The 14,522-nt window shown below is 39.3% G+C and overlaps 1 protein-coding gene across 7 annotated transcripts in view; it reads right to left on the reverse strand.

The window, feature by feature from the left end:
• xxylt1 (xyloside xylosyltransferase 1) overlaps positions 1 to 14,522 on the reverse strand; it is a 47,131-nt gene that overhangs the window by 6,937 nt on the left and 25,672 nt on the right. The window lies entirely within an intron of this gene.

The following is a 14,522-nucleotide window of genomic DNA, read 5'->3' on the forward strand; positions in this document are numbered from 1 at the left end:
ATTTAATATTAATGTTCAAGTTTAAAGTTTGTTTATTTAACCCTGTTAACAATAAACAGGTCAGTTTCTCATACCAACTGTTGTGGATCATTCTGACTAACCCGATTAAGTAGTTGTTCTTTTTAGAGTAATATTGCTTGATCAAACATTAAGTAGTTGTTCTTTTTAGAGTAATATTGCTTGATCAAACCTTTTCTAACATGACTGACAACAAAATAAGTGANTTTAAAGTTTGTTTATTTAACCCTGTTAACAATAAACAGGTCAGTTTCTCATACCAACTGCTGTGGATCATTCTGACTAACCCGATTAAGTAGTTGTTCTTTTTAGAGTAATATTGCTTGATCAAACCTTTTCTAACATGACTGACAACAAAATAAGTGAATATGTATAATACGCGCTTGGATCGGATCGGTATCGGCGAAAACTCAAGGCTGTAATATCGGTATCGGATCGGAAGTGAAAAAGCTGGATCGGGACATCCCTACCCATAACTACATGAACAGATACATTTACTTGCGTACAGAGTGTGTCTTGTCCAGGTCCCGTTACCACTCAACTTTAAAGAAGCCAAAATGCTCCTATACCTAAGCTCTTAAACCAGGAAGTGCCAGTCAGATTGTATCCATCTGCGATTGGTCATACTAACCCATTGTGGGATATTTATGCCGGCATAGTGTTTGCATACTACAATATTTAACCAGACACAGTATGCTATTCACATACTATTGAATAATTAATTAGTTAATTTGAAAGCACCCTAATTTCCCCTGCCTGTATGAGAATAACAAAATGAGGGGGAGGCACAGTGCTCCACTGTGTTGTTTTTTAGGTCATCTCTCCAGCCGTGGAGAGCAGCTCCTCTGCTACACCATTGGCCCCAGAGAAAGCTAAGACGCTGAGTAGGCTGGGTGCAGGGTTTTTGAGGTTAAAAGGACTAAGCACAGAGTTATTTTCCTCACCACAGCGGTGATTTAAGTTACTTTATGCAGCAGTGTGTAGGTCAGCCGGTCTTGTTTGTTGATGTTACTGTTGATTGCTGCTCCGCTCTGTTGATGTTAGTCTCAAGGTGAAGGCATAGAAAGTATTTACAATGTACTTCACACTCACCCCGCAAATGTAATACTTTAAACATTAAATTAAAGCAAGTTAACTTCAGCATCTCCACGCTGTAGTCAAGGTGCTGCACTGTCTGTGTGGTTGAGTTCCACCTCCTCTGCTCAGTCAACATCACATCATTAGCTAACATTTAGAAAAATGTTTGTTGACATTTGTGAATTGATGCAGAATTGTTTACGCCCTATCGCAGTGCATCTAAGAATTAGAATTATTTCCCCCACCCCTACATTTTATAATTAGTGGAACAGAGCGAATTCGTAATATAGTGAAAAGGATTGCCCTTATAGATTTTGTGATGTACTTCATGGCCGTCTACAATGCTGCCTCCATTCGAAGGTACATTGTTACGATATCCTCCAACGTCATCATGTTTGTTGTTGTCGGAAACTGTTGACTGTGCCATCTAGTAGATGTATCTAAACCAACATAAAGGACGCATGGAAGTATGTGGGCAGTGAAGGTGACAAGGTTTGAATGAGCACTTTTATTTTCATACATAGAGGGAGCATAAATGAGCTTTAGGGTGGATCAGTCCTGCATCCAAACAGGAAAATACCCCCCTTTAAAGCGCTGTGCTTTTTTTTTTTTTTACCTATTCAATTCAACCCTTGAAGTATGCGTATGTGCGAATTATTTATATTATCTCTCAGGAGGAATGGATAAAACCCATATGGGACAAAAGCAGGAAAAAACACGGGGTCCTGTCCACAGCTATCAATTTCATACAGCAGCACTTTCATGTTGCTGTGGTTTAGTCTATAGAGTCTACTTGTTTCTCTGCTGTGGGTGTACTATTACAAATTCTTTTATTAAAGAAAGTACAAAATGCTCTTTCCCATATACAGACAGCCGGTGCAATGATGTTGTATTCCTACCGAACACGAGGATGAATGGGAATGTGGTCTTTATTGCATGTGTTTAAACACGCACACGCTCTCTACAGAATTGAGATTATTCTTAGTACTTGCCAAGCCTGAGTAAAACCTACTGTAGATTAAATATTAATGGAGAAGTGTGTTGGCTTAAAGCACATGGGAATAAAGGACAGACCAAGCTGTTGCAGGGCAGTCAATTTTTAGAAAAATATATATATACAAACCACCCTTTGAGTCACGTTAATAAAATCAGCTGAGCTCTGCCTGCTCTCTGGGTGCAGATAATGAAAATGTGTGGGAAAATAGTGTAGAATATTTATGATTCATTTTGTAGAGGATACCTTTTTCTCTCTTTCGTTCCCTCTCTCCGTGCAGCCTGATCAAATCTAGTGGGAGCGGCAGATTCTCTGAGTCACGCTTTGATATTATTACTGACCTATATTCAGCAGCTGTAGCTTGTCCGCACAGTTTTATACAGTCTGTCAGTTTTGTGGCTGGGGACTTGTGGCCTCTGTGGAGCATTTATCATTTTTAAGACATACACTGGGTCTACGTGCCCTGAGACACATTCAGGGTGAACAAGTCAGTAAAGGAACAGCTGTGTACATTTTTGTTTACCCATTAGGATGTTATGACAGACAAAAGTGGAAAATACTGCGTTTGCTCCAAGTGTCATGATGGCCATATTATGAGACTGACAGCACACTGGTTATATGAGACATGACGGACAGTAAAGCAGCATAACAGAGGCATATTTAACAGGTGTGTAGGGGTGTAGCGATCCATCGAGCTGGATCGATATGTCGGTTCATTGATTAATGATGTAGTGTCATCGATGCAAAGTGAAAACATTGATCCATTGTTGTCTTTAGGATTTGCTTTTACTTTGAAAGTCTGCATCACCGTCAAACAAGGGCAGGCAGATGGAAAGACAATGAGGATAATATTATTTACCCTGGAAATATTTTCGATTATGAAGAAAATACGGGTCAACAGGCAAAGCACATGCCATACGTTAACAGTGCTGTTAACAGATAAAACAAGACGTACCTGCCTAGCTGGGCGTCTCACTCCGCTAACATCTCACTACAGGGACATTAGCAGATCTGTTTCAACAATGTTCGCCTGAAAAAATGTGCATGCAGGCTTAAATTCAACCGAGCTGTTCTGTCGGGAGATGCAAAAATTAGAAGATTGATAACGTTACATGTAATTTGTTAAGCTATGAGTAACTAATTTATGCTAACTAACTAATTTATGCAATGAACATGCTTAAGCTTATAATGGGTGACTAGCAATAAACTGTTGTTTTGTCTATGAACCTTGACAGTTATTACTGAACTGACTTTGATACTTTTGCTGAATAATCATGTCTTTAAGTCAGATAGTCTTATCTTTCAGAAAGGACTGTCTGAGAGGAAGGTTAACGTATCCCACGTGCTGTTTTACGTGTGTTAGCAGATTCAGTTTAAACTAAACTTTACTGCACGTGTTATTGAAGTGTTGTTATTTTTTATGTCCAAAACAACAAAGACAGGGGTGGCAGCTTCTTCTATAACAGATTGTGTTAAATGGGCAGATAATGTCATCTCATATCTAGACTTGCACCGATTAATCAGCAGTGCTCGGAATCGGTCCGGTTTTCACGTAATTGGCCGTGACCTGCGACCGGCCGGTCAGTCTAAAATATGCCGATTTAAAACGGCGGTCAAATTTCCGCTGCACCGCATAATTGACATTGTGCAACATCAGCAGCGCACACATACGCACATGTGCAACTCATGGCTTGGGCGATGTGAGGAAGTGAAACATGGGCGTTCTTCTCACCTTAATCATTCACGCACACACATCAAAAGAGAGAAGGAGAAAGTTGTTAATTGTCCTTATTTAACTGAACTGCGGAGCTCTCACTGCTGCACTGTGCCGCTTGAAACTGACGAAGCGCGTGTCTGCACGCTTACTGGCGGGCGTGTCCTGAAGACCTGTGTGAATTTTCCACAGGAGAAATTTTTACTTTTTTGTCTATTCAAGAAATTACCCACAAATGCTATACACCAAGAATTATTATTTTATTTATCGGTGTTTTTATTTATGTATGCCTCTTTTACTTATTTATTTTAATACTGTACCTGAAGTTATATTTGAGCAAAAAGGAAAATGTTTCTTAACCTGTGTCACTGTTTTTGTTTGTTTGTTTGAGATGATTATTGAAAAGCTGGTTTTATCTGGGTTAAAATGTTCTAATAAAGGAAAGATAGAAAATATTGCAATATCTTGTGTGCTGTAAAGTGGTTTTAAAAAAATTCAATCGGAATCGGCCAAAATCGGAATCGGCCGTCCAAACAAATCGGAAATCAGTATCGGCCCAAAAAATTGTAATCGGTGCAAGTCTACGAACATCGATCGCAGGCCCCTGAATTGCATCAAATTGAAACTGTATCGTGGCAGACTTAATAATATCAGCAAATATCATATCATTCTCCAAAGCCCCGATAAAATATCGTATAGTGATGAAACTGCTGATTTACACCCCTACAGGTTTTATGGTTAAAGATAAAGAGAGGTGACAGAACTGGCTTTTTGTCAATTGATGTTACAAATTTCTGCTAACAAAGAATATTAGGGTTGGGTATTATTTGATTTTTTTCCAATACTAGTACTAAAGCGAAAATGAAGGTCAACTACATAGAACGTCACTTTATTGCCAAAGCAAATCTGAACATGAAACTGAACAATATATTAACTCTTAACAATTTGAAGTGTGCTCAGATATATAAATATGAGTAAATACAAAATACTAACAAGTTCACATAATAAACAAAGCCTAACCCTGCTTCAATAATTTAACATCAAATAACAGTAAAAAGTCCTAATAGATGCAAAATTAATTTTAGAGTTGGGATCAATAATTGTTTCCACATTTCAGGAGAGAATTAAGCAGCCAGACATTTCTTCATCTGTTAACGAGCAGCTGAGATTGTTACTACTATCAAAACAGATGGTCCACCTTAACTATTCACATTAAGTGAGGCTAACTTTGCTCGCAGAGTTTGGGGTAACCCTCTTCACTTTACTCAGCAGGTGGCAAGCAAGACATCACTGAAATCTGCATACCAATTCTGTCCAATAGGCCCTGGTGCATTTCAGTATCCAAACCTACAGAATATAAGTATTTACACATTACAAACAATACTGCAGCAAGGCTTGTAATACACCTGATTATTAACAGGTTATTTTCTTTCTTTTCTAGGGTGTTTTGATCAGGATTTTTGGGTCTATCACCCATTGCTGGAAGCAGCATCAAGCAAATCAACCATAGAGTCTATGTGAACCCTAATATTTATCATACAGCTCATATTCACACAACACTATACACTATTTCATCTGCATTTTAGTTGTGCGTAGAAAAATATACAGAAAGGTTCTAGTATGTTTTGTGTCACCTGATCTGCTCTTCTTATCAGCCTTTATAGAGACCACCTATCAAACTATTTCAAATTAATACTGGCCGATAAGAACCACTGTAACACTGACATACTGTACCGGAAATAAGTGTTTATATAAGTAGGCACTTTTTTCACAGCCCTTGAGTGAAATATAATGATGTACTCCATCTCACTTCAGCCTCTGAGTTTTGTTCTGAGACTTGAAGGACAACTACAAAATGCAGCTATGTCCTCTGTAATAATGACCTCAGTTTTTTCTGTTCCTTTGTACCAGTACATTCAAACCAGACACAGTTAAACTAGACATATAACCTCTTAGCTTAGATCAGTGTCCCTACAAGTGCCTCTCATCCTGCTCTGCCAGTTCACAGCTCCATCGTCTGCTGCCTCCCTACAATTCTCACTGTCAACCTTTCAGTGAAGTCTCACTTGCGAAGGAATGAAGAGCATTAGCAGGTGACGGGGACATTCTGTGCTGTTATCCTATCCAAATGTGTCCTCCTCGATGTTCAGGACAAGAAACAGCCTGCTGTCTGAAAGCTGCGTAAAACACTCACGCTGACAGAGAGGAGTCTGGTTCTGGGGGACACAAATGAAATGTCTGGTCCTTTTCATCACTGAGTAGTCTGGCAAAAAAGAAAATTCCAGCGTTGATGTGAGAGGGTCCTTCAGACAAAGTGTACAGTGCTGTTTAAATCATTTAGTGAATACCTTATAATACAAAGGTTATTCTTGCCTTTAAAGCCTGTCCACTGAGGATTATGATGGTTCAATCTTTTTAAGAACATTATGTCTATGACAGAACAAAGACAGTTGTGTCACTGTGAGAGTGCTTCGTAGCTCACAGCCATCCGACTATAAAACACTAAGACATGAGGCCATCGCAAAATTATTGGGAATAGGTGGGATGTATCGCCCAGCAGAGACTCAATACACAAGGCATGATGAAAGTGACATGTTTCAAGCATGTCTCTCTCTCTCTAGTGTGCTTGTGGCTTCAGCTGTGACACTTCCGTGAGTGGGTCTGGTCTCCCGGGTTTTTAAAACATTACAAATGCAGCAGCAGCAGGAAAAAGACAGAGGGTGTTTTTTCTAATGAACTTTTCGGTGGCAGGATGTGCTCTGAATGTAGCTGGTGGGAGGATGCAGTCTCCTGCATAATGCTCCGTCCATTAGCACCCAAACAGAGTGGGAGCTGAGAGCCCTCTCTACACAGGAAAACACTTCAGGTGAGAGGATTACACACATCATTACACACAATGCATTGCTAATGCCAAGCTTGAAAATTACAATATTATATTGGAAATATTAGTCTACTGACCACAGGCCATAGGCTAACAAGCCAAGCCACGGTGTTAACTATCAGTTTCTCAAATGTCCACTCTGGCACAATTATCTAGATTAAATTCTCCTGACATTACCAAGAGTCAAAAATGGAGGACAAACTTATCGTTGCTGTTGGTGAGCACCTGGAGCTCTACCACTCAATGTCAGTACTGTCCAGAGACTGAACAAACAAGGAGAGGGCTCGGAGATTAGTGAGTGAAGCTGTTGAACTACATGCTAAGTTTTTTATGACTTGTGTACGCTTTTTTGTTAAGTTGCTTTTTGGCAGTAATTTAAGTTGGTCTTTTATTGTGGAAAGTGAACAATAGAAGGATTGAAGCGGTAATGTGCTGCCGTGACAGTATGAAAAATAATGTAGTTTTACTGCCTTGGTTCACTGTTCCAGAGCATGGAGTCCCCATGGTCACTGTGTTTACATCACTTGATTTCAGCTATCAGTTGTACTTTACTGCAAGACGTGAGCTGCCTTCCTTAGTTACTTAGCAAGCACAAGAGTGAGCACAGCTGTTAAGGGTGAATCTTCACCAGTTGCTAAATACTCCAAAAAAAACAACACTAATCTACAAGGCTGCTCCCTAATGGTCGACCAAACGTTAGTCGACCAGAAAGGTCATTAGTCGGCAAGATTTCGTTGGTTGCTTAGCACACAAAAAAAGGCAAAAAGCAAACGTGAACCTCTATTAGGACCTGCACCTCGTCAAAATAAATCCAAATCTACGTTACAGGACCATGTGGGAATTTAGTTTGAAAGTACAGACACAGGAAGTGGCCACACTCAGCAGTCAGACAGGAGTCACGTTACAAACCAATCACAGCCAACAGATATCTTTCCCTTCTTCTGTAAATATTCAGTCTGATAAACATGGAAAAGTTGATAATTTCAGTGCAGGGCTACCCAGAGCTTTACACCTGTCCCACAGACGATAGGCCTACACACTTATAAACAGCGCCTGGAAGAAGATCAGCTCTACACTCAGGATTTCAGTTAAATAGGCTATATGATGCTTGTTAAGGTTGCTTAGCAACCTCAGACGCAACCTGCCAATACGCTGTTGAAAGCTGGCACAAAAAAGCCCCAAGAGTAGCGCCAGGCACCGGAACTCATGTTTTCCAGGTGGTTAAAGACGGCGTGTGTACGGCCCCTAATTTCCAGGGCTGGTACCTGCGGTTATTCCACAGACTAGCTAATAACATGTCGGGCAGGAAATCCAAAGTGTGGAATCATTTTGAGAAGGTGAAGGACGAACCCAAGGTGATATGTAAACTCATCTTCAATGGTCGGCTACAAACATGACGAATCATCTGAAACATGTAAGTAGCTACATGCCCATTAGCCACTTAGTAATGTAGCACAGTGTTAACAATGTTACTGATACTATTCTTTCTCACACCTTGAACTCAAACCATTGTGTTGCCCCGCCCAAAATATATAGTTTAATACATAAATTAATATCATAAACATGCGCACGACTAGTCAACTGATGGCCCTAAATGACGACTATTGGTCTACTAGGAAAATTCTTAGTCAGGGGCAGCCCTATCTACAAGCGAATATTCACTTTGCTTTCAATATGGACACACCATTATTGTTCTGATTAAAATACAACTCTGAATATACTGCAACCAAAAAAGCACGACGCAAATATCACATTTGTCTAGCTCGTCTCTCAGTCACATAGTCTACTGTAGGACCACTTGATTATGGCAAAAATAAGAGTCCCTGATTATTTAACAGACTGACTTTCACTTTTGAAACATTATGGACTCACTGAACTTAAAAAAAAAAAAGAGAAAAAAATGAATGTGCTTCAGGACTCTGAACATGAAAACTCAAATTAGCTGTTAGAACAAGTTGTTGTCCTTCATGACCCTACACACGTTCATACACATGCATAATGTTCTACACAGACAGAACCAGTTGTGACACTTTGTGACTGTGCATGGTAAGAGGCACGATCTCCTGCCATGTTGTCGCGTGTTTTAAAATAGTGTGTCTGGGCCGGTAGGAACAGCATTACCAGGAGATTCTCAGGGTTAGGAACTCATTGAGGCAGTACAGTAGTAGAGCAGAGATACAGATCTGTTTGGAGATGCTGGTGCCAGCTGGAGTCTGGCAGGAAAACTACAGCTCCACTTCTAAAACTACTCACACAGAAACCAGACGTCACCATCATGTACAGTGTGCAGACTAAGCTGTACTGTCTCACATGCACACGTAAACTCAGCTTTCCCAACTTTTTATTGAACGTGACTTTGGTTGAGTCCTTCCTGAGTCACGTTCAGCACTCAGACATTTTTCTGTTCTCAGTTAAGATGAACAGCACAGCGCTGCAACACGTGACTTTCAGTTTAATTAGAGGCATTCATTTTTAAGGATTCTGTTTCTCTACAGTATTGTTGTTTGTATTGTTTTCCAAAAGTGTGGGATGTGTTTAATGTGTGTTTGTAATCCCAATGGGCTTGAATGGGCGATGCACTGTTTAGATCTACATAATACTCATAATAATACACTCCAAGTCCAAGACAACCCCTGACAATATGTTGTGAAACAAATGTGCAAAATCACCACAGTATTTATAATCACCACAAATTAAGTTTTTGAGATTTACATTTATAAGATTTATATTTCTTTATATTTCTTTATGGTAATTTCTCAGTAAATGCATTACATACATTGAAACTAAATTTTCATTTGCCCCATCCATTGAACCAGCAGGGCTTTGGGAAAAGATCGATACAACTTAGTATTGTGATATTTTGCATGCTTTGATTTTTTTTGTTGTTATATAAATTAGTACTGAAAATACAAATTAAACTTTTGGTAGCCTACTAGAATAATAAAATCAATTGCTTTTCAGTCCACTACATACATTTTGCTGAAATAGAAATGGCTGAAATTAGACTGACAGAACAAAAACTTTATAGTGCTAGATAAATAACAGTAATAATAATGAACTGCATTATATCGCAGTGCTCTGGTGTTGCATATTCCTAAACTTTTAAAATCGCAATGATATTGTTTTGTGACTTAAATATCGTCATAGTACTGTATTGTGGGATCTGTAGTGATTCCCACTCCTATGCAATAGAAGCAGCATGCAGTCGCATTGCCAGCTGCATCAGCAGTTGAAAGAACATAAACCTGACAACAGACAGGTTTTTTGCCCCGTTTTAAAGTCACTCATAGAATTAACGTTAATCAGCAACAGCTAATAAGATCTGCTGCCTGTGACGTTTGTCATTTTAACTGGTGGACAGTCAGTCCCGGCTAAAAATGAGAAGCTGCTACCTGAATGTTTCCTGCACTGCTACTCTTACTCAGGACTTACACTTGTGCGTCAGCTCTATGCAGAGCCTACACTGTAGCCTACGCACTTGGCCAACGCCATTGTGAGCATTTGTACTTGTGTGTGGTGTGTCTGTGTCACTCTGCAGTTACACCTCCAAAACACTAGTCAGCAGCGGGGTTTCTGTGAAGTGCTGTGAAGTTTAGTTGTTTCAAAGCCTACCCAAAAAACACATTAAACATGGCTTAATAGAGACAATTTCAAACACAAGTACACAAATCGGCTTCACTATAACTCACAACATTCAAAACCAGGGACAACATTTAACAAAGGTAATATTACAAAATTTGGCTCCATTACAACTCACAAGGTTCACTAACAAAACAAATGTCTTATACGAAACACGTTTTCCAAACAAATACAACATGCTAACATCATTAGCACAAGCCTATGGCATCTTACATTCTATGAATTAGCCTAGCAACGAGCTGAGATTTCCTCTGCTCATATTAAGCTAAGATAAATCACACACAAGACTTAAAATGCTATATTTGTGGAGGCTTTATTGTCTTCACAATTTATTGTTTCTTATCTGTGAAATTAAAGTAAATAAAAGCTTTGTTTCCACTGAGGGAAATGGTGTCGACTTGGGGAGGTGTACGTCAGGCTACGGCGTCGATTCAAGGCAGAAGTATAAATCCCGCATTAGCTCGTAGCGTAGCAAATCTGGGTATTTTTGCCAACTCATGGCAGTGAGCCCAAATGTATTCATCCTTAAAAACTCTTTAATTTTTACTAATACTATATGCAGTGAAATACTGCCCAGCAGATGTAGATGTTCTGATCAGGTTTATTTCAGCCAATACCAACAACATATTGATCCTCAGGATCAGTTCAGGATATCTCTTTATGTAACATATGTAACATTTGAAGACAAAAATGTTAATATCATTATGACATATTAATACCTTTAAAACAAAGATTCTCTTTTATATAGAGTCAAGAGATCTCTGATCGTAAGTAAGTCATAAGATCTGAATGTGAACTTATTTACTTGTTCACTTAACACATACAGTTTATCACATGCTCATGGCTTTAATGGAAACATAATACTTCTCACCATTTCATTAATATGGTCTGAAAGGTTATATTGGAAAAACTTACACACACATACCAAAGATACAGAAAGACGCTGAGGAACTGTCTTGATATGATGTCTAACTGAAATCAAATGTTCTAATTCCTTGTTTCATTCACACACAGCTTTTAAAACCCTGGAGGAAACCACCTGGCTCTATGTTTATTCCAGTAAGCAGCTGCTACATGAAACATCCCACTTGCCTCGTGTAGTCTTACTATATTGCACACACACACACACACACACACACACACACAGAGTGACGTCCTGTTTTGATGCTGTGGCTGGATGGAAAACAGTGAAGTAGTCTAAACGAAGCAGCTTGTTTATTTTACTGTCTTGAAGAGAGACGGGAAAAATCAGCTGGGGAACAAAGAGCTTGAAGCCGACATCCCTTGTTTACGGGCACACGCACACGCACGCACAGAGTTCATTGCCAGTAATAAGTACAAAATTTGGATTTGGCTCAGTGACAACTGGTGTTACTGAGTTTGTTTGTGTACATCCTCATTGCCTTAATCAGACGCCTCTGAACAGACATCAAAATGAGAAAGACAAACAGGCAGATAGGAGGTGTAAAGTGGGATGGATAGTACGGGAAGCTGATCTGTACCCATTCCCAAAACGTATTACTCAGTAACTTTCCACACTGTTATGAAAAAGACTGCAGTGTGCCAACAGAAGCACGAGTTTATCTCAACTGTAGGAACTAAAATGACAACGTTTTTCCCCATTCAACAAAATAGGCCAAACTTCTCAAAGGCTGACACCTTCTGCATCGGTGGTTAAACTTGTCTTGCAACTGGAAAAAAAAAAAACACTAAAAGTGCTGTCAGAAACAATGGTCTGAGGGGGCGTCCTGGTGTGCAGGGCTGAAGATGAGAGGAGGGAGGAGTAAAGTCTCGAGCGGTGCCACCACGGGACACTGTAACCTAAAGTCAAAGTGGGTTCGATAAGTTCACTTGATAGATGTCCAAATGAACCTGACATGTAGGGCAAAAGAAATACAGCCAGTTAGAGAAGGTTATATGGATCTTATCTGTGTGTTTGTCAGTGTTGGAGATGAGCACATTGTTTATTTTCTCCAGACAGGTCGAACAAAGAGACAGGAGACACTTGTGAATCACAGGATGAGAACAAAATGTTTCCTGACAAGGGGCGTCTTTCTGCTTACATTCTGCCAAATCCTCCGTTAATTCTCTGACATGAAGGAATTAAAATAGCTTATTCATGAAAACATCACATCATACTGTCAGTGTTGCTGACTGCGACTGTATGGTTGCCATGCCATCGTGGATCACTATCTTGCAGCACTGGCTCTAAGTGACAGTTAAAAAGGGTTCTCAGCAGTTTTGCGCTGGTTGAGTTTTGACGAAGGAAACAGTGATCGTATAATTAATGAGGGGACAACACCTTTATGTATTTTTTTTGTCATGGCAGCAGCGTTTCCGTCAAAAGAGCTTTCATTTGCTGTCACACACTCAGTAAATTCAGACTGAATTGGATGCACAAGCTGAAACACACTAAGATGATTCCAGTGTTACGGCGCTAAAGCGTGACGCTACAGATTTTGGAATGTGGCCTTGGGTGTAATGAATCAACACCCCTTATGTCTACTTGAAGACGATCTAATTACTCGTTTCTCAGGAAAATCCTGGACCAACAATCACGTCTCTGTTAATTGTTGCATCACAACTTTTTAATTTTTGTCTGTAGTCAGGAAAAGACAGGCCGGAAACACTGCTGGGGTTCTTGTGAATCAGAGTCTGTATGAGAGACTTCTGATGTTCTTTCTCACTTAGAAACTGTGAGAGGGAAAAAAAACTGTGAATGTGCAAGTGAGGCTGATAAAAACTAAAATCCATCTGGGGTCAAAAAGACTGAGTGAGATTAGTACGGTGGCTTTTAACCCATTAGTGAGGAAGTGATAAGAGGGATATTGCTAATGTGGCTGCTCTCACCAAGTCCATGTATAAATTTAGCATATGAGCGCTGCAAAATGAACCTGATAACCAGAGATATTTTTGTCATTTTTAAATTTTTTGACAATCTTTCCAGCTTTTTCAAGCAACATTAGGCATGGACTCTCTCATACGAAAGATGCACTGAGTGACAAAACAAGAAGAAGCACTGTTTCTGGTTTAGTCTAGATGCAGTGGGGTCAAACATCTTTTACATTTATGAATTAAATCAAGTAAAATCTTTTAAAGATTAAGAAAACACAATCAAGAAACTGACTAAGCATTCCATTGTTAGTACACTTAACAGTTTTTGATAGTCCCTACTTTGCACACATTTTAGTCTGTACTCAAAAGTGTGAGGCTTGATAGTCAGCACGAGTCATAACAACACTTGGACATGTGCGGTAGAAATTAATTAATTAATTAATTAATGTATAACAGTCAAATGTTGGACTGCTGGGACAACTGTCTTTCATTTAGTCTCCATTTAAAACCAGGGACAAGGGGTGTGCTACATCATCTTATTCACGATAATACCAGTATAATTTTTAATACGATATGAAAAATTCACAACATGATATTCACGATATTTCGACTTGCTGACATATTGACATCATGCTGTTACATACGGCAACAACAAGTATGGCTGAAAGCAAAACTATTACAGACTCACAGTGGTTAGAAAGAGGAGCAGCTTTAATAGTGTTGAATAAACCGTGGCGTCTTTAATGTTTGATGACAGAACAGCCCCTGACTTCTCAGACTTTTTTAGCAAGTTGCCACTCAGAGGGAACTCATTCAGCGGCTCCTCCGGCAGCAGCACAGCATCTCTCCCTCTCCTCTCTCATCATGCACACGTGAGAGTCGGTGTTGTCAAGTGATTTTATTATTATTTTAAACCTTTGGTAGTGTAAACCTACATGACGCTCACGGCTTGACAAAAAAACTACATATATGTGAATGTGCGATATGGTAGCCTTATAGCCTGTCACAGGTTTCAGCGTGATGATAAGAGGAGAAGGAGGATTTTTTTGTGTTTGGTAACTGTTCAAATGTGTAAATTGTGGTAGTTTTTATTTTGTTGAACTATTAATATTGTATACAGAATCTGAATCTCACTCTGAGTTACTGCTGTTGTTTACAAACTAAAGAAATGAGAGATCATTTTTGTTTAGTTTTTGCTGAATATTTGAAGGTAAACTGTAAGACTATATCACTTATTTTGTTGCAATTCTAAGCTCTTAAATTAATAATAATGTTTCTTACTAATTTGTGACATTGTCAACAATATTGTTACCACAGAAATACCCTGAAATATTGTGATATTATTTTAGGGCCATATCGCCCAC

This window comes from Epinephelus moara, chromosome 10 (assembly GCF_006386435.1).
Source record: "Epinephelus moara isolate mb chromosome 10, YSFRI_EMoa_1.0, whole genome shotgun sequence".
Lineage (NCBI taxonomy): Eukaryota > Metazoa > Chordata > Actinopteri > Perciformes > Serranidae > Epinephelus > Epinephelus moara.